Source organism: Podarcis melisellensis (assembly GCF_964234715.1).
Source record: "Podarcis melisellensis genome assembly, chromosome: 1".
NCBI lineage: Eukaryota > Metazoa > Chordata > Lepidosauria > Squamata > Lacertidae > Podarcis > Podarcis melisellensis.
This window is the reverse complement of record NC_138528.1, coordinates 87419922-87439375: the sequence shown is the minus strand read 5'-3', so window position 1 is coordinate 87439375 and position 19454 is coordinate 87419922. Positions and strand designations below refer to the sequence as shown.

The 19454-nt window shown below is 41.5% G+C and overlaps 1 long non-coding RNA gene across 1 annotated transcript; it reads left to right on the top strand.

The window, feature by feature from the left end:
* Positions 1 to 502: 502 nt before the first annotated feature.
* LOC309374291 lies at positions 503 to 8137 on the top strand. Its single transcript, XR_014170487.1, has 3 exons — positions 503 to 752; positions 5627 to 6759; positions 6912 to 8137. It is a non-coding gene; the product is annotated as an uncharacterized lncRNA (long non-coding RNA).
* The last annotated feature ends 11317 nt before the right edge of the window (positions 8138 to 19454 follow it).

Sequence of the window (19454 nt, the reverse complement as noted above, 5' to 3'; positions counted from 1 at the left end):
ACCATGAATATTGAGGAAAATGTGCACTAAAATTACGATATTTTCCATGAGGACTATTTTTTTAAAAAGAAAAAAGGTACAAAGTGATGCAGAAATGTGAAGAACTGCAGAATGGAAAAATGAGAAATGGAAAAACTGAAATGAAGAGATTTGTCTGCCCCTAGTGATGGGGAAGAGGACTGAGGAGAGACTGCAGGCCCTGTTGCATTCCTAATGAGGTTGTTTGGCATAATGCAGCAGGATTTGAATTTAAGAATGGACTTGCAGCAGCAACAACAACAACATCAAAATTACTTTCCCTTTATATAGATATATGTTTTTAACCAAGTTCATCCATCACTAGCTAGAGCATAAGGTAGATGGCAGCAGTTGAACAACCCCCGCAGCACAACATGGGGAGGCATGTTTTCTCAGAAAATGTGCAAGAGTAAAAGCCCCAAACTCCCGCTGTGAGTTATTTCTGTGATATCTCTCCACTTTTGTCTCCTTCTGCTGCCCAGATGCATACAGAGATTCAGTAGCTGAAACACTCCGCCTCACCTCCTGAGGAATCCAGCAGTCATTTCAAGCTATTCAAGGCAAGTTTGTGACCATTGCTCTTCAGAAGCACATTTATGTGCATTCGAGTGTCAGCAAGGAAACTGAAGTCTCGCCCTCCCCCCAGCCTCCACAGAGAGAGACAGACACAACCCTTTGAGAGTTGCCTATTTTCCACACTTCCATTGAACATTTGTATACACTGCACAGTTCTGGTAATTAAAGCTTAATCTTTGTCATTCTACATTAATTAAATTATGGAAATTCTCCTGCAATAATTATCTTGACTAAAACCAACACTCACCTTTTAAAAATGTACGGGGAGTTCTCCTTTTTTGCTATGCTCTCTCCCCAACCATACAGTTATCACCTAAGGCAGGTTAAAGTGGGCCAGTCGGGTCACATTCAATTCACAGGGCCTGATCTTGTGAACATTCACTTAATTGGAGGCAGGAAACTGGAGCAGGGAATTGTCATGAGGATAAGAAAGTTTGAAAAACTAATACATCTCAGAATCGAAACTCTAGACTAAACCTGTGATTTTGAAAAACAACAACAACCATATTAAAGGATATTTTAACCCTCTTACCAATGTTAAAGGGGTCATATATAATTTAAATCACTCCCTCTGAAGACCCAGAGATCTATGAATTGACTGATGGATCTATAATGCTCAGAAATCCTCCTTCGGTTTGTGTGGCAAAGGCAGGGATTTTGACAGGCAGATAAAAAGCTGATAGTAAAATGTGATGCAAGCTATAGAAGATTAGAAATGGGAAATCAAATTCGTCTAACCTTTTGTCCCATAACCTCGAGGCTTCAGAACTAAAGCTTCATCTTTCATCTAGCTTTTTATTTTTAGCATCTATTTTATTAGTATTCTCTCCCTCTTCCCCCATCATCATCATTTCACAATCTATGTATTTATGCAGCGAAAGCCTCTGTATTCACATAAGTAGACACGTTCATTTTCCAATGTTTGGCTTGTGTTATTGTGTTGTTGATGCTACTGATGTTTTAAAATTAAATCTCATTTTGAGAAAGTTGGTCAGCAGCAGAAAAGCTTCTATTCCTCAGCCCCACAAAGAACTTCAATTGAAACAAAATTTAAGATGCCTTTTGCTTTCAGACATTATGGCTTGCAGCCTGATCCTGTAGTCTAGGTGCAGTGGCAGCTAATTCCATAGAAGCTGACGCCCCTTTTGGGAACAGCTTAATCCTGCATGGCGTTACAAATTAGTACAAACACATCAGAAGTCAACAGCACATTAGTCTTTGTCATTTTATCCCAGTCTTTGAGGTTGGTGAAGAACCTTGATGGAACCATAGGGCTTCAATGTTCTTTGAAGTGGTGGTTCCTAAAGATCAGGGTTGGAGTACCACAATATCAGCTGGTATTGAAGCCACAACTGATACAGAAGTAGCTGCATCAGTGAGGTACATATAAAGAATTGTCTTACACTGCAATCTGTACATGTTTAGTCAGAAGCAAGTCCCACTGCAATCAGTTGGGTTTATTCTCAGGTATGTTTGCATAGGATTACAATCTTAGTCTACATAAATTCAGCAGAATTTTGTTTTATTACTTGTGGAGTTGTGTGTTTCTAAATATAATTTTTATTAATTTTTCATTAATAACACTCCAATATGGGCCACATTATTACAACATCAAATCATGCCAAATCATAATATAATTTATAAAACCAATTATACATTCCAAATTAAACAAATTGGGTAACTTCCCTTCTGATTGTCCAGAGATAATTATTCCTAAATCCTGCACATAATCTCATACATAATCAAAATACAGCAATTCTGATCTTGATCTTTTCTTCTATTTTTGCAGCCACTGGTGTAATGACTTCACTCGTATTCAAAAAATCCATCTCCATTAACTTGCAAGAGGGATTTAAAGCCTGTGGTTTTCTGTGTAAAATAATCTTCCTTTGTACTTCCTCTCCTGTTATAATCCATCGTCCTTCTTCCGGGCTGTCTCCCTCCAAGAACTATTTTTCCAAACTGCGTCAGAGCGATCACCATGTTGTTTATTTGAGCCAAAAGTATACTGGCATCAGGTCAAGCTCTGGGCTGACATCTAGCTCTTTGTTCTTTAACCTTCCCATCTTTTTTAACAAGCTGATGTCTCACCAAAGCAATTATAAAGCCAAATTAATGCTGTTCATAGGAGACAGTGCCACAAAACCTCACAGTATTTTACACAGTCTTTCGTTTGAAGAACTCCGTGGGTAGATTCTAAAGTTCATGTAAAGTCTCTGTTGCATTCCATTTATCATTGTAATCCAATAGTAAATTCAATCCATTAATAATTTCTTAGTTCATCTTCAGTGAAGGTTTGCTGGATCAAAAATCAGCAAAAAAATGTAAATATAAAAAGAGAACAGAAGGCCCCCCTTCACTTACATAACAATCCTGTTACAGCGAAGTCCTCTCCAGATCAAAACCTTGGCACACAGTAGCTGATTCATTTAGCACACCGGTTCTCAACCTGTGGGTCCCCAGATGTTGTTGGACTACAACTCCCATCATCCCTGAGCTCTGGCCTTGCTAGCTAGGGGTGATAGGAGTTGTAATCCAACAACATCTGGGGACCCACAGGTTGAGAAACGCTGATTTAGCAGGTTATCATGTCTCCTTCCTTCAAAACAGATTTTTTATCTTAAAAAACAGAAGTACTCCCGCTCATGGCAGCCACATTGGAGAGTTTCTGATTCATGTAGTGCCAAGCATTCAGTGCCCCTGCCCCTTGCATTCTGTTGGAGTGAGAGACAGTTAACCGACCATCCGCGAGTGAAAGCTCGCCCTCCCCGACCCGGGGGGGGGGGATTCACAAGGATAATTACTCTCATATTATCTTTAATTAACTGCACCATCTAAGACCACTATCTTGGGTCCGCTGCACGCCATGGCAATCTGCGCCGGAAGTCGATATGTGTGTTTCTAAATACAGTCAAACCTCGGTTGTCAAATGTAATCCGTTCCGGAAGCCTGTTCAGCCTTCCAAAATGTTCAACAACTGAGGTGCGGTTTCTGAATGATTGCAGAAGCTTCTTGCACTCAAGCGGAAGCTGCATTGAACATTCAGCTTCCACAAAAACATTTGAAAACTGGAGCATTTACTTCCGGGTTTTCGGTGTTCAGGAGCCGAAAAGTTCCAAAATGGAGGCGTTTGGGAGCCGAGGTTTGACAGGCAAATCATGTTTTGATTCCCTCTGCAGTTTTGGTTATCAGCAAACTCCATGCAACAATTAGTAAAAGAGAGCTACACACAGCAATATTCACACTTTCTTTTTCGCTTGAAGAGTTTGGTCAAGGACTCTTCAGTACTTTTCATATATTATGCATGGCTCACCAAAGGGCTGGGAGAAATAGATGAATTGCTTTTCTACAGCAGTAGGTCTTCCTGAACAGCTGGATCTCAGCAAGGCACAGCGAAGAGTTACCTTTGAGTCCTTCTTTAGCTCGAAACTTTATGCTGTTACTTTTTGAGCTAAGAATAAAAAGGGCAACTCCTCCTAATACAAAACCAGCCTTAAAAAAATAATAATCAACTTTTTGTTCACTCTGCTGAGACCTCCCCATGAGATGGCCACAGCCAAAGAGAGGCAGCAGAAGTGCTTGGATTAGAGTATTAAGACACTTGCGGCAAAGGCAGAAAGGACAGTGCTAAAAAAAACCATAGCGGGGCATCACACCAGGTGCATTTGATAAAGTGTAAGAGAGCAAATGGGATGTATTGGGTGGAAAGAAATCTCAAGTGTCAAAAAGTTCCATAGCTTTCAAGTGCGTCATTTCATTTGCAAATGCCAGTAAGCACCCTGATTCTGTGCTATGCTAAAATATCAGAAAATGCTAGCAGATCACTGTGGATCACTTCCTGTTTTTAATACTGAATTTTAATACTGAATTTTATGACAGACCTTTGGACCTAACAGTGGGTAATAAATAATCTTCTTCTTCTTCTTCTTCTTCTTCTTCTTCTTCTTCTTCTTCTTCTTCTTCTTCTTCTTCTATTTTCCTACCCCAAAGTATGTTTCATTGATTTAAATGAGACTTACTCCTGACAAAAGTGCACATAATTGCACCCCAAGGCACCCAGATACCATTATATTGATCTCTAAGTCTCTAAGGAAGGAGGATTGTGTTGGCTTTGATGAAAACTTGGTGTGATCTCACCTGTTGTCAGCACAAACTTGGTGTGATCTCACCTTTCATCATCACTATTTTCTAATAGTTTATAACTTTGGGTTGACACCCCCACCCTCACCAATCTTTAACAGGTATCTTCAATATTAATTTGAAACATCCCCCAAAGGTAGTCTAACTTAACAACAGACTTCTTCTTCTTTTCCTTTTCCAAGTTAACATGTCAGCATGGTCAACCAAGCTTGTCTTAGCAGATGCACTGTAGGAAAATACAGAGAGGGAATTGCTTCTGAGCTGCCTTGCCTACAGCAGTGTCACATCCCCCTCTTTAATGCAGAGAGAAGCTGGGCTCCTGCCAGTTTTTCTGCCGAGTAATCCCATTAGTTGTGATGAACGACATACATAAGTGTAGTATGTAGATTCAATCAAGCAGGGAATATGCACTGTGTCGCTTTGATCTACGCTGCTCATTAATATCCTACATGACCTAGGGAAGTTCTTGCTTTGATTTCCATTTGATTTTGTTCAGTATGTTTGAGTTTGTGGGATGTTTTGATTGTCTCCTCAATATTTTTACGCACAAAACTGCATCTTGTAAAGCTGCCATCTGTGCTTTAAATATGTACCAGAGTTTTCCACCCAGGAGATTTGCTGGTCTTGAAGAAACACTGAATCAAATGCACACCATGTCTCAAAGCAGAGGCAATGGGAGGGGGAGCAAAGCTGCTTTTGTAGATCAGGTTGCATGAAAATGTAAACAACCCTTTGCTCATATTGCAGTTTCTCTCTCACACACAATAACCACATTAAAAGTTTAGGCTCTTCTTCCTAGCTTACTTGCTACTGCCAGTATTAAAGAATGCAATGCAAGCTATTTTGGAGGTCTTCAGATACAGTGGGTGGTTTCATATCTTTCCTGCTGCAGATCCACAAAGAAAGCAAAAACGGTATAGAGACTTGGTGGCACCACATCACAGAATTCAGAAAAGAGCACATTTCCAAGGATGGCTGTCAGCAGAGAGGGACTCAATAAGATGGATGCCCACCTAAAATATGCAAGATGATCATGTATTTCCATGAGAACCAGTATGCCAGCTCATTCTCAGACACCTTCCATATAAAGAGCAGTGTGAAACAGGGCTATGCTCTTGCCCCAACCCTCCTTACCATATTCTTCTCCCTGGTGCTCTCATATGCCTTCAGCTCAACTGAAGGCAGCGTGTACATCCAAGAATTGAGAGGAGTCTGTTCAACCTGGCATATCCCTGCACCAAGACAAAAGTGTGGCAGGTGATCCAAGTGATGCTGTTTGCAGATGATGCAGCCTTGACAGCACACTCCTAGGAAGCTCTACAGAGTCTCATCAACTGATGAAAGCCAACATCCTGAGTCAGGATGTCACCAACACTCCACAAATCAGCATCAGTGACCATATGCTTGAGATGGTAAACGGTTTTGTCTACCTGGGCTCCACCATAACCAGCAACTTCTCCATTGACTCTGAGCTAAGGAAATGGCTTGCCTCTCCAAAAGGTTATGGGAGAATCTGATGCTTATGACCATTACCAAGATGAAGGTCTCCAGGCTTGCATGTTGAACACCCTGCTTTATGGAGGTGAGACATGGGCAACTTACACCCACTACACCCTCAACACCTTCCGCATGTGCTGCATCAGAAAGATTATGGGTATCTCATGACAGGACAGAGTCTCAAACAAAGAGGTGTTCTCCCAAGTCCACATTCCCAACATATTAATGCTCCTGTCTGAGCAATGTCTATGCAGCTTTGCTTATATCCACATAATTGAAGCTAACAGGATCCCAAAGGGTGCGCTTTATGAGGAGTTGTCTTCATGTGCCAGGCCCACTGGCAGACCAACTCTCTGTTACAAAGATGTCTGCAAACATGACATGAAGGTTGGCATTATTAACCTCACCGTGTAGGAATCCCTTGCAGATGAAGATAATCTATTGGGTCATGTATCCACAGCAGTGAAAAGAGAATGAATGAATGCTGGGAGGAGCACAGAAAGAAGAAACTCCATGGCGCACCCAGTGGTGTAGCGTGGGTTGTCAGCACCCAGGGCAAGGCAAGTAATTTGCACCCCCTAACCCGTGGATTTGCGCCCCTACCCTAACCCCCAGATGTTGCGCCCGGTGCGGCCGGCCCCCCTGCACCCCCCACGCTACGCCACTGGATGCACCTGTAGCAGCACAACCAGACACCTTCATCTGTTCCAGCTGCAACATAACATGTCTCCCCCATACTGGCCACTACAGCCACAGCAGGCGCTGTAACTCTCCAACAGTTTGACCTCACCCAGAAAGGTGCTCCCATTGTCTTCCGAGACAGATGGATGTCAACCAAATGTGTTTCAGTCTGCATATTTGCTTTGAAAAAGTACAAATAAGGTCGATTTACATTGAAACCAGAATCAAACCAAGTTTCTTCACCATTGCTCCCTACTGCTGTCAACTATCACTGACTTCAAACCCTTGAAAGATTCCAAAGTCCTTTTGCTTGAGTTAGCAAGTTGCTAAAGATTGAATTCCTAAAGGAACTGTTACAGCTCAGTGGCCCCTGGACTTCCTTTGCATAGATGAAGACCCTGCCCGCTGAGTTGCAATAGTTCATTTAGGAATATAAGGAAATAAGAGAAATAAAGGGCATTCATCCTTAAGAAACAGGCTGTCTGGTGCTGAGGGATAAAAGCAAATTATATTTTTAGCAGAGGGAAACCATTTTAAAAGAAACCAAATGTGATATGCCTTTCAAAATTACATTCACTATCATCCCTACTCGCCTGTTAATCAGAATGGCACAGTACAATTTCATCCCTCTCCTGTCATATGGATGTTGTCCAGATTTTTGTTACAAAATAATAATAATTAAAAAAATAAAGTGAAAATAATAATAATGATGATGGCTTGGTTCCCCTCACAAACACACACCCATTTGCATATGTTTGGTATGATGCACCACAGGTTTTAGTTTAAATTGTGTAAGAATGGAGGTAGAAAAGAAAGACTGACTATTTGGTTACAAGGAAGGTGAGCTAAGGATAATAAGCCTTAGCTTATTTTGTAAAACAGGAGAAATATTCAGGTGAAAGGAAACTGGGTGGGGATTCTTAGTTTATATTACTATTTGGGGCACCACCTTCTTTAGAAAGATAAAGTTCTTTTAAACAGCTGATAGTTAAGCTATGGATTTGGTTACCTCAAGATGTGGTGATGGCCAACAAACCAGACAACTTGAAAAGAAGATGGAGAATATGGCTATTCCTGACTGCTAGTCCTCCCCCATCTAGGATTAGAAGCAGCATGCCTCTAGATACCAGTGGCTGAAGCACAACATAGCAAGTGTGCTATTGAGCTTGTATCCTGTTTGTAGGCTCCCTGTAGGTCTTTAGTTGGAAAACAAGATGGTAGACTTCTGATCTAGCAAGGCTCTGCATAACCAGGAGTGGAGAATTTTTAGCCTTTCAGATGTTGCTGAACCAAGATTCCCATCATTCCTGGACATTGGCCATAGTAGCCAGGGCTCAAAGGCGCTGTAGTTCAGCAACCTCCAGAGAGCCCAAGGCTCCCTGTCCCTGATATACATGCACTGTTTCTGTATATATTCTTTCCAGCAACGAAAGCTGAGTGTCAGTGTATATTATTCACCTCAGACAGTTCTCATGTGTGAGGTAGAGGGTCAAGAAAAAGTTGAGAGACTCCTGGAGGGATACAAATGTCTCTTGGAAGGTGGAACATTAAGGCTGCAATCCTAACCCTGCTTACCTGGAAGTAAGCCTTGCTGAATTCAATAGGGCGTACTTCTGAGTAGACATAGGAAGGCTTGTGCAGCACTTCTCTAAGAGCAGCACTTAAAGGACCCTGGAGAAAAGAGGCTGCCTAATGTTGTTTGTTTCCTTCCACTGTGAACTTTAGACATGACAGACTTGTGATTAACTTTGTCATGAAATCATTATTTGCTTCAGAAAATCTTAATCTTGTTTACTGAAACAAAGGCTTGCTAAAAGCTCTTTCAGCCTAAACATAACATTTTAAACTCAACTAAGGTTTGTTGACGTGCTTTATTTTGATATTTGGAAATGGGGTTCTTAGAAAACACGTACCCTCCAACATTTCTCTGATGAAAATAAAGATGTCCTAAGGAAAAGCAGAGTATTCCAGGATCAAATCAGAAACCGGGACGGCTTCTGTAAACCTGGGTTTGTCCCTGGAAAATAGGGATACTTGGGGAGTGTCTGGAAAATGTGCATGGATTCCACATCCATTTTTTCTTTAAGGTAGTCCAAGTTACCATAGAAGATATGTTCAAAAATACAATAATAGTTTTGACTCCGTGCTAGCATTCGAGTGATAAAGAAACTAAAAGGAGGTGGACAACAATTAAGGATTTATTATGTTTTCAGAATGTATTAGAAAAATTATATAGAAAGGTTTATTGTTTTGTGTACATTCAAATGTAAGATAAAATATATGCAAAGGGACTTGACAGGAAGTCAAAGTTGAAGAAAAGATTTTTGGAAGATATCATTATTATCATTTTGTGTGCGGGTGTGTGTGTGTCTGCACATATGTGTGTTGTTGTATGCAAAGTTTGGGAGGAAATAAGACAGTAAATAACAAATAACAAACTAAATATCGATGTATGTAATTTTTATTTCTTAATTATATTTAGTGGTAGTATGGCTGTATTGTTTTTTGTAACATAAAACCATTCAATAAAAATTATTTTTTTAAAAAAATAAGGTAGTCCAAGTTACCACCATGGGTCAAAATGAAGCAAAACCATTTGCCCACAAGCTGGGATGTGTGTGTGACTTAGCATGTGCAAGACTAACACAGATAAAGCTAATCCCTCACTGTCAGTGGAAATCTACTTTGAACTAGTTGATCAAACTAGGTGACCAAGTGACTTTTCATTTGGCAAGTATTGCCATTATTCAGGTCAATTTTCTCAATTGCTTCTTGTAACTTTTTTGTGCTTGTTCTTTACTCTCTAGAGCTAAAACTCTCTCTTGCTCTTGAATGTGTTTGTTTTGGAAGGAAAGGCTGCTTTCCTTTCCAAGCGGCTGTCATCCATAGCTAGTGCTGTTTCCGGGGGCTGGGAGCATATTCTAAGGTCCATACTTGAGACATTGTAGTGTATTGGTCCTCCTGGCTTGCTTTCCCTTCATGATACATAGCGAGCAACATCAGTGCACATGTGTCAACATTATGAAATAGAACTCTTGGAAACAGAGCAGGTTGTTGTTGTTTTTTATGAATGCTGGCTGAGAATGCTCCTGAATATCGAGTTGTTACAACATTCACTGTTCTGGTGTGACATGCAGATAGCACAGCTTTGCTTCTTATTAATTGTATAATGCCTTCAGACTGTAAAGACTTTATCACTTATACCAGGTTAGTATTCAGAATTAAATTAGATTTAGTATCATTCCTATTTTACAGATGCAAAAGTGATGCTCAGAGACAGTCCCTTGCTCTGAGAAAATAAAAATTCCATAGAAGAAGAGAACCTTTAATTAAGTGTTGCCAGGTCCGCATCCAGGTTTCTTGTCACTAGAGTGGCAAATTAGTCCAAAAATTTCAGATTCAGCCATCATTTTAACTTCTAGGACAACTACAAGCATATGTGTGTTTTCCTGATAGTGCAGACTTATACAATAGGTAACCCATGCTGCGAAGAAGAAAAAGAAGAATATTGCCAACCATCTTCTTTGGGAAAATAGTTTCAGAAGATTGCCTTCCAGCAACAATGTATTTGAGTAAAAACACCCAGCTAGTTCTGAGCACAAACACTATTGCCAAACATCAAAGCAAACAACACTCTGATTTTACCTGAAGCCATATTTAGATTCCCACTTCTACCCTCTAGCAAGGCCAGGATGCAATCCAATGTCTTCCCCTTGAGTTATATCAGGCATGGGTATCGTCATTTTCTAGAAACAGAAGGTTGGAGAACATGCCCAACCAATGCTTTATTTTAAGTTGGGAGACATATGTTAGCACAAAGTACATTGGATGTAGCTTTAGCTATCGGCTGATTTGCACACATTGGAGACCATCTGCTTGTGTGACAGAGCAAATCATTAATAAATTATGCAGGTAAAATATTCATTTTTTCACTCTTTTATTTCATAGCTGCTACACTCTCCAAATTACTTGGTTGCATCATACTTTTAATTTTTTCCACATATGGAATTGGTTTTAATTCTTTTTTGTTGTTGTTGACATTTTTTACTGTGAATTTGCTTCAAGATGTTTTACGGGATGCTATTCCTAAACAGGTTCAAATAAAGAAATAAGAATTCTACCATTTGTAATTCTTCATACCTCACACATTGACTGAACACAGGAAGGAATGGGAATATACTGGCATTTCATGGCTTGATATCAGCACTCCCCTCTTGCTAAATTCCCAATCTCTGCAGTGCCTGAAAAGACTCCTATGTGCATACAAACCATACTTTTCTAGTTCTTTCCATGCATGATTGTGATCCTCCACCCCAGGAATCTCTATCACATGGAAACCTCTCTGCATATGCAAAAGGGGGGCCCTTTTCAACTGAATATGCAGGTGTTTTGCGGGTGCCCAGAAGATTGTTTGCCAATATTAAATATCTAGCTGCCACAATCCCACTCCCCCAACGTGCAGTCATTGACCTTTGCGGGTTTGAATTTAAAACCCCTGCTAGAAAACATAGTGACTCTAATGGGACATTACAAGAAATCTAGAGCACTTTAAGACTGTTTACATACTCCCATTTACATGGCATCAAGTGCATTCCCACTACTGATTTGGGGAGCAGGGTATAAATGATGTTCGTCATATCTATCTAACCTGTTGTTTCTTATGAAATACTGCCTTTAAAAATCTCTTTTGCCTCAAACCAGTTTGATCTGAATTGAGAAAAAGAATGGCTTAGCTGCGTTTTAAGTCAGTAATGTGTCTTAGTCTTTTCCTCTCTCTTTCCAGTAATGTCTAGTTTCATACATCAGGCAGTATCAGACTGCTGCAGTGTCTGCTTCCCCTCAGAAAACTAGCTGTCAGGACAGGAGAACACACACTGCAAGTGGCAGCACAGTATGCATTGTATAAAACTAGAAAGCATTACTGGGAAAAGAGGGAAAGAGTTGTTAAATAGTTGCAGTCTGTGTCTCTTGCAGTATAATTGTTGTTGCTGTTGGAAAAAAATGTATACCACCCTATACCCACAGGTCCCATTATAAAAACACAAACTATATAATCAAAACAAACTAATAACTTACCTGTCAGGGGCTCAGGAGCAGAGGCACAGGAGAGGGAGGAAATGGAGAGCGAGGGGGAGGAATCCGAGGGGAGCGCAGGCGATGACAGTGGTCCGAGGAATTCCCTGAGTCTCTCCAGCGAATCGGAAGATTCACAGAAGGGGGCGCCGATGGCCAGGGCAAGGGGGGTGCCAAGGGGGATACCCCAGAAGGAAGGGGCCAGCGGGGACTCCCAGAGCAGCAGTTGGAAATCAGGACCAGCTTCCCCACCAGAGCGCAGTGGGGGGGAGGAGTCCCAGGTATCGGGACCAGTGTGCTCACCACCAGCGAGAGGAGATGAGTCAGGATTGACCACGCCTCCATCGGAGAGCGCGGAAACGGTCAAGAGGAAGGTTGCCGGCTGGGCGCGCGCGCCAAGTTCAAAAGTACAGGCAAGCGGCACAGCAGGTAGCCCGGATAGGGAACCAGGTCCTAAAGCCCGCCGGAAGGAGGGACAAGAGTCAGGGGGGTCAGTGTCAGAAGAGTCCAGAAAGGAGGAAACCCCGGGGGGCAGACGGACCCAGAGGAGGAAAGAACAACGGAAGAGGTGGAGTAAGGCTAGAGTCTTAAACTGGTGTATAGGGGGCGGGGACTCAGACGGAGCTTCGCCGGTCTAGGTTCTAAGACGTAGAGCTGCACACTGCGGCTTGGAAATGGAAACTGAACTTCAATAAAGACTTTTGTACATTATCACAGACTAGCGTTGGTCCTCTGTGAGCTGGGACCTAGAGGCAGCTCTGACATTACCAAACTTACTTTTTCTATGCTAAGGGAAGAGGGGAATTTTGGGAGGAACTTGGGGCACATTTTAAAGGTCTAACAGCTTATATTTGCATGCTTTTACTTCACTGCATGTTTTATGATTTTAAATTTCTGCTGGGGTTATTTGACCAAGGAGTATGTACCCCCAACCTGGGATTTTGGTTTCCATTGAATTCTCTCTTTCATAACATTTCCCACCACCACCCTTACCATCAACAATCCACACTGTTTCAAGAAGCTTCCAGGTCCAGGAGGAAAAAAACACAGATCACTGCCACAGAATTTTTCCAATTATTTCTGTATTGACCCAGCATCCTACTTTTTTCACTCATTTTTCCTGAAGGGCTGTGGCATTAGCTAATGTGTTTTTGATTGCGGATTTGCTTAGGCAAATGAACTAATGAAAAGTTTCAAAATGCAATGCAAACAGCTAATTATGTACGCCATGATATTTTTATGTTCCTAATAGAAAATTATTGTGGGGGAGGGGGAGTGAAATTGGTTTCATCTTTGTCTCCGCTGTTGTTTGTTGCTTCCCTGCTAATTAGTTGCCATTTAATAAGAGAGATTTGATGTCTCAATAAAAGCTGGTGGGAGACAAATTAACTCCAATGGTGTCAGACGTTTGCCCCCATTGCTTTTAAAATGAATCTAGGTGGTTGGTGCTTTATTGTAATGTGTTGACGTAAGATATAAACTGCCTAGTCCTATCACTATTTCATCGCTTCATAAGTCACTTAAGGGTGAAAAATTATTATCGATATCATCTGCCTGTTGGGCAATTTTTTATTTTGCATTGGGCCTCAAGGTTGCCTCACAGATAATAGATGCATGGCACTCACATCATCTGCAAAAGATTCAACTCACAGAAAAAAGCAGAGTCAAGCATGAAAGAATGGGGAAACCCTGAAGAACCTCCACTGTTGGTCTCATAAGACACCACAGTTTCCACCGTGCCTCATTCTGATGGAAACATGAACCCAGAGTAAGCAGTGGAACCCCTGGAATCTCACACCTCTGAGACTGGGGTGCTGGACAACAATGTATTATTAGGACCCACTGTAGTTTTAATTATAATTGTAAACCTTTCGAGCTTCCAGTGTTGTGTTATTAGTAGCAATACTCTACTCATTGGGCAAATAGTTATTGTACACCCGCAGAAGCAAACAGAGCAAATTTATGATTGGTTCAGTAGTGTATTAAAATCATTTATTAAAGACGTGACAGAAATAGGGCCTAGCTTTCCCAAAGCCACTTCTTTGCAGTTACATAATAGGCCTGTACATCTACAAAGCAAATTTTGCAGACCACTGGGCCATGCAATAGAATGTAAGTCAATTTCTTCCTGGATAATTGTTCAAAACAAGAATAGCTTATATTTCATATGTTAGAATTCTTCTTCTCTGAGTTCATGCACAGTGTTCTGAATGACCAATTACTATCTTCTGAATGACCAATTACTATCTCTGGACTATGAAAGAATGAATCCAGAATGGTCGATTTGGATAGATACTGTGACAGAATTTAGCATATCTATGGCTGAAACAATGCCACAAGTGAGCTTTGGAAATTGACCTGATCTCTGATAATGCAATTGTCTGAGATAATACTGTGCAGTTTTCTGGATATTTGTAATCCTCTGAAGTGTATAAACGTAATTTTTCATTGTGGTAAGTTTAAATTGGCTTGGCTGATGGCTCATGAAGAGATGGGAAACTGGAGGGAACCGATATAGAATGCAAGCTCTGAATAACAGTGAATTGGAATTAAATTGCAACATGCAGATAGTACCCCAATGGTGGGCTTAAACCTGGCTACTACCTGGAGTGGGTGGAAGTTGGGAGTGATTTGGGATAAAGAAAGAAGCAGACTCTGGGGAAACTTGAGTCCAATGAAGAAAACAAATGCTACCAGTGCCAACTGCACACTGCAGATATCCTTAACTTCCTAACTTTTTGGAGGCACAGAAAAAAATGTTTATGTGTCTACAATGGTTCAAGTGTTTTAATGTAGTTAAATGTAGCCTCAAGTGTAAAACTCTGTCTATTGATGGTAAATCATCTATGCCCCAAGACTGATCAGAGCTGCATGCCCCATAAATGAGCTCAGAGTCTGATCCCTTTTCCATACTTGACATGAGCTCTGGAGTGATGTCACCACTGGGTTATCTGTTTCAACTTTCTTATTTATGCAGAGATTTGCTAAATATCTCCCACTTTCAACTTCTGGGTCAAAATCAACAGCTGATCCTTCAGAATGTTAGTCTATACAAATATTGTCCTTTTCAAAGTCCTGTTCTGTGCAAGTGCTTCCCCGAACTACTGTTCCTTCACCATCATTTATTTTCCCAGCTGTTTAACCTTACACTTTCCAGGATTAATGATGTGAATGAGCCATACCACCAAATCAGGATTCATACAGTGAAATGGGATGATGTCACAATGCTATGTAGCCAATGTATTTGGCTTTAAGCAATAAAGTCACTGACTGCAAATACGTAAGGGCAACTGAGAGTTTAAATGCTCGGAAATGGCTGGAAAGGGGAGGCTTTTGGTTTCATTTTGCCCTACTTAAAAATGTTTGGGGGAAACAGTGAGTAATTTCAGTTCATCCCTCGATATAAGTAACACAGAAATATGTTCTGGCCATGAAATTTGCAGTGTTTCACTAGAAAAATCAGGTCTATGTGAGCAGCAATTGTTTCCCTCCTAGTGTGGAGCACATGGGACACTGGACAGATGGAACAGAGTACCTTAAGCACTCTTTCTAGGAATGCATCTTAGAGGGAATTGGACCCTTGGTCCATCTATCTCAGTATTATCTACATTGATTGACAGCAGCTCTCCAGGGTTTCAGTCAGGTGACATTGCCAGAACCACCTGGAGATTGAACCTGGTAAATTCTCTGCATGCAAAGCAAATGCTCTACCATATGTGACAGCTCCTAGGGGCCGAGGCAGTTCCCCACCCCCAATGTTTTTTCTTAGGGAGCCAGGATCCCTCAACATTCAGAGGGCATTCAGCGCCACCCCTTGGCTCCTCCCTACATTATGCTTGCGACATCAGGACATTGCATCAGGCCCCCTCAAACAACTTGAGAAGATGGCACCTCTGAGCTCTACTATTATGTTATTACCTTTCTCAGAGTTTCCTTCCCTTCCTTCCAGTGGAGCCTAGACAGCTGACGATTCTCGGAATCCATGTTCCTTGCAACATGGTGTGCACAGAGACTAACAGAATCCTAATCTCCTCATTCATATTCTTTTTTTAAATCACAAAGAAATATTAAATAAATAGACACAGCTGTATCCCACTCTCAGCTATTATTTGTCCTAAAAACAAACAAACCTACCACCTGAACTTCAGCAAATGATCATTCACTAAACTTGTGGCTTCCCCCACTGGGTCCAAACATTCAGCACACATCAGAGCTTAAGGTCATGATACTCAGTGTGGTTTTAAACCCCTGGAATGTGGGGTAGAGGGTTAGGAATGCATTTTTGCTTGATCAAATGACCTGTACTGTATTGGTACTTCAATCACATCTTCCCAAGGTTGAATTTCTTTAGCACTGTCTTTGAAACTCAGCAGGATCCTTTAATATTAATAAAGCACAACATTCTGTCCATAGTATAGGAGATTGCTTTTTAAAAGGGGGAAAGAGAAAACATATTGGTGCATATTGCCAACCCATTCCCTTTAGAGACTGTCTTGATCTGAATAGCATAACCTTCCTTGTAACACTTAATTAATCTTCCAATATAGTGTTCTCCCAAAGACTGTTTTTCCTTCCCTTTAGCAATGCAGTCATACTAACCTTGCAAAGGCTGCACACATAATAATATACTTGGCTACTCCCTGGGCTCTTGCAGAACCAAAAGACTTGAATACTGCCTGTATTTGTATTGTTACATGCCACATCAATCTCCATGCGTGGTGTGAAGTTCCAGAACCCAGGCTCTGTGTTTCCTTTCAGATATATGGGTTATTGACACATATATACAACCTGAACCTAGATGGAGGTGTTCACAGCATTAGCACCCCAAAAAGGTCTTGCTTCTCCCATAGCCACAGCCTTGGAGTCGAACAGAAATCAAACTTTTCTTTCTACCCTCCGCTTGCTGCTTTTTCTCCAGCTTCTAGCTCACACAACAGCAAACTCTGCCCTCAAACTCAGGCTTTGTCCTATCTCAGAGCTGGAGAAGGGCCCTCACCCATTTTCCATCTGGCACCCCAAAAGGCCCTGCTTCTTTCACAGCCATAGCCTTGCACTCAAATGGGCAGGCAGCCTCATGCCTGGGCCAACTCTTCATCATACATTCATGTTAACTCCAACCCACAGGTCTAAACTAGGCATCCCCAAACTTGGCCCTCCAGATGTTTTGGGACTATAGTTCCCATCATCCCTGACCACTGCTCCTGTTAGCTAAGGATGATGGGAGTTGGAGTCCCAAAACATATGGAGGGCTGAGTTTGGGGATGCCTGGTCTAAACCCTTGGCTTTTATCCCTTGTGGGAGGGAGGAAGCTGATTCAATTTGCACTTTTCACACCTATCCCCTTTGTTGGTCTGAACTTGTCCCCACCCTACCCCCCACCCCCCGCAAGAAGCTTACCTGATTTAATTGGTGCTTAACTCATGTGAGTTTCTAGGATTAAGGAGGGGTCATAATTTAAGAAATCTACCTGATTTAATGAGCTTTCACATATGCTGATTAGAGAGTGGGTCCACCACATCTCTTACTACTTCCTAATATACCCTTGTTAATATCTTAAATACACATGATTCTGACTATTTCCCAATTCTAACACCCTTAATTAAGAATTCAGGAAGTCTTGTACCCAGAGATTAATAACATTCAGTTCTCCTTCATCTAGCTTTTATTCAGGAGATCTAGAGCACTCTGAAATATTGTTAAGAGCTTATGTTCTCAAATGTGATGTATCCAGACCTAAGCTTGATGAGAATTATACCCAGTCCTCTGAATGTCTTTACCCCTAAACCCAGAAGGGTTGGAGACAGGTTTTTTCATTCTTTGATGAGAGAAAGCAACTCTGCTCATTTTCTAAGGCAACTTCTCTTCCAATAAGATTATCATATCTCACTAGTCTATATTTATTTACAAGGGGTTGTCACCACTTGTTGCATTGGTCAGAGACTCCTCCAACTCCACCACCCTCTGCCAAAACCAATACTTGGCCAAATCTCCTCCTGTTACACTTGACAAACCCTCTCCCTTTACAGCATTTCCCAATCCCTCCCTTCTCCTCTAACAGCTCCCTCAATCCCCCTTGCTCCAGCCCTTACACTTAACCCAACCCCCATCCTTTCAAATATCACCCTACCTTCTTTCCTATTGGCAGCTATGGTGGTGTCAGGAGCCGCAGTGATTGGGGGGGGGCGGGGTGAAGGGTAGACTTTCTCCCCTTTGTTTCCCCACCACCAGTAGAGGCAGTGACAGGGGAAGCACAGCTTCTGTTTTCAGAAGGAGAGAACAAAAAGTCTGCACTTTAATACAATCTTTCTTTTGACCTTCCCATAACAGCAGCTGCAATTATCTCCTTTGCCCCGCACCATTCCTGCCAGCAAATGCTGCCATAGCCTGCCGTGCTTGTTCTTTTTTGGTTAGGGCTGCCATATGTCCGGATTTTCCCAGCAACCCTATATGTGGTTCACCTGGGCTGCCTTCCCCCCTTGCAGTCCACTCACTGCAGCTGCCTCCCCCCACCCCACCACTTGCTTACCACCTTGCCTGCCTGCCTGGACTACTCACCTGTTGTTCTATTATCACACTGCAGTTCACATGGTTGCCTACTGGTGGCCACATGAATTGCAGCATGATGACAGCCTTACAATTTTATAGTATACTAAGGTGTGTGTGTGTGTTTTCTTTTAAAAGTGTCATATAGCACCCTTCAGCAGAGCTTCTGTGGTAATTTACCAAAAAAGAAAAAAAAAAGATACTGGCATTTCTGAGGAATAAAAACATAGTTGAGGATTGGGCGGAGAGAAGAAAACAACTTTATGGTGTTATAGTAGTAATAAAATCCAGAATCTAGAGTTGAGTGCCAATGAACAATTGCAACTCTAGCTTATCCAATTATATATTTCCGATAATTTTATTTGAACAGTTTGGTTTGCTCCATTTGTTTCTATTCATAAATCATCAAGCCCCAAACCCATGCTTTTTGGAAATATATTTTGTTATTCAAGCTTTACACCTTGTTCAAACAAATAATTGTGTAGTCTTCCAGCACAATCCCCTCAAGTGTTTCATCGAGTTATTCAAAATGGCATTTGGTGGTTAATAGCGGCTTAGCCTTTTCTTTCTCTGGGTACATTAAGGAATATTCTCTTCTTGTCTGCTAGAAGCTATAGAAACTCTTGAAATGTTCAGAGATAAAACACAAAAGCGACAAGATTTTGGTGCTTCTCCTGGCCTCTTTTCAAGCTCCTGCACATCAAATCAATGGAGAATAACAATTTTGTTCACTTGAGCAGTTGTGCCAGTGTTATTCCGCTGCTTATGGTTCAAAAAAGGGAAACACTGTTCGAGTTTATCATCCAGCTGAATAAACAAAAGGAAGCAATGCTGTCAATTCCAAACAAAAAGCCCTCGGGCCAAGAGAGAACAAAAGGCCAAGAGTACATTCAAAACCTTAACATTTATGGGTACTGCTGCACGTC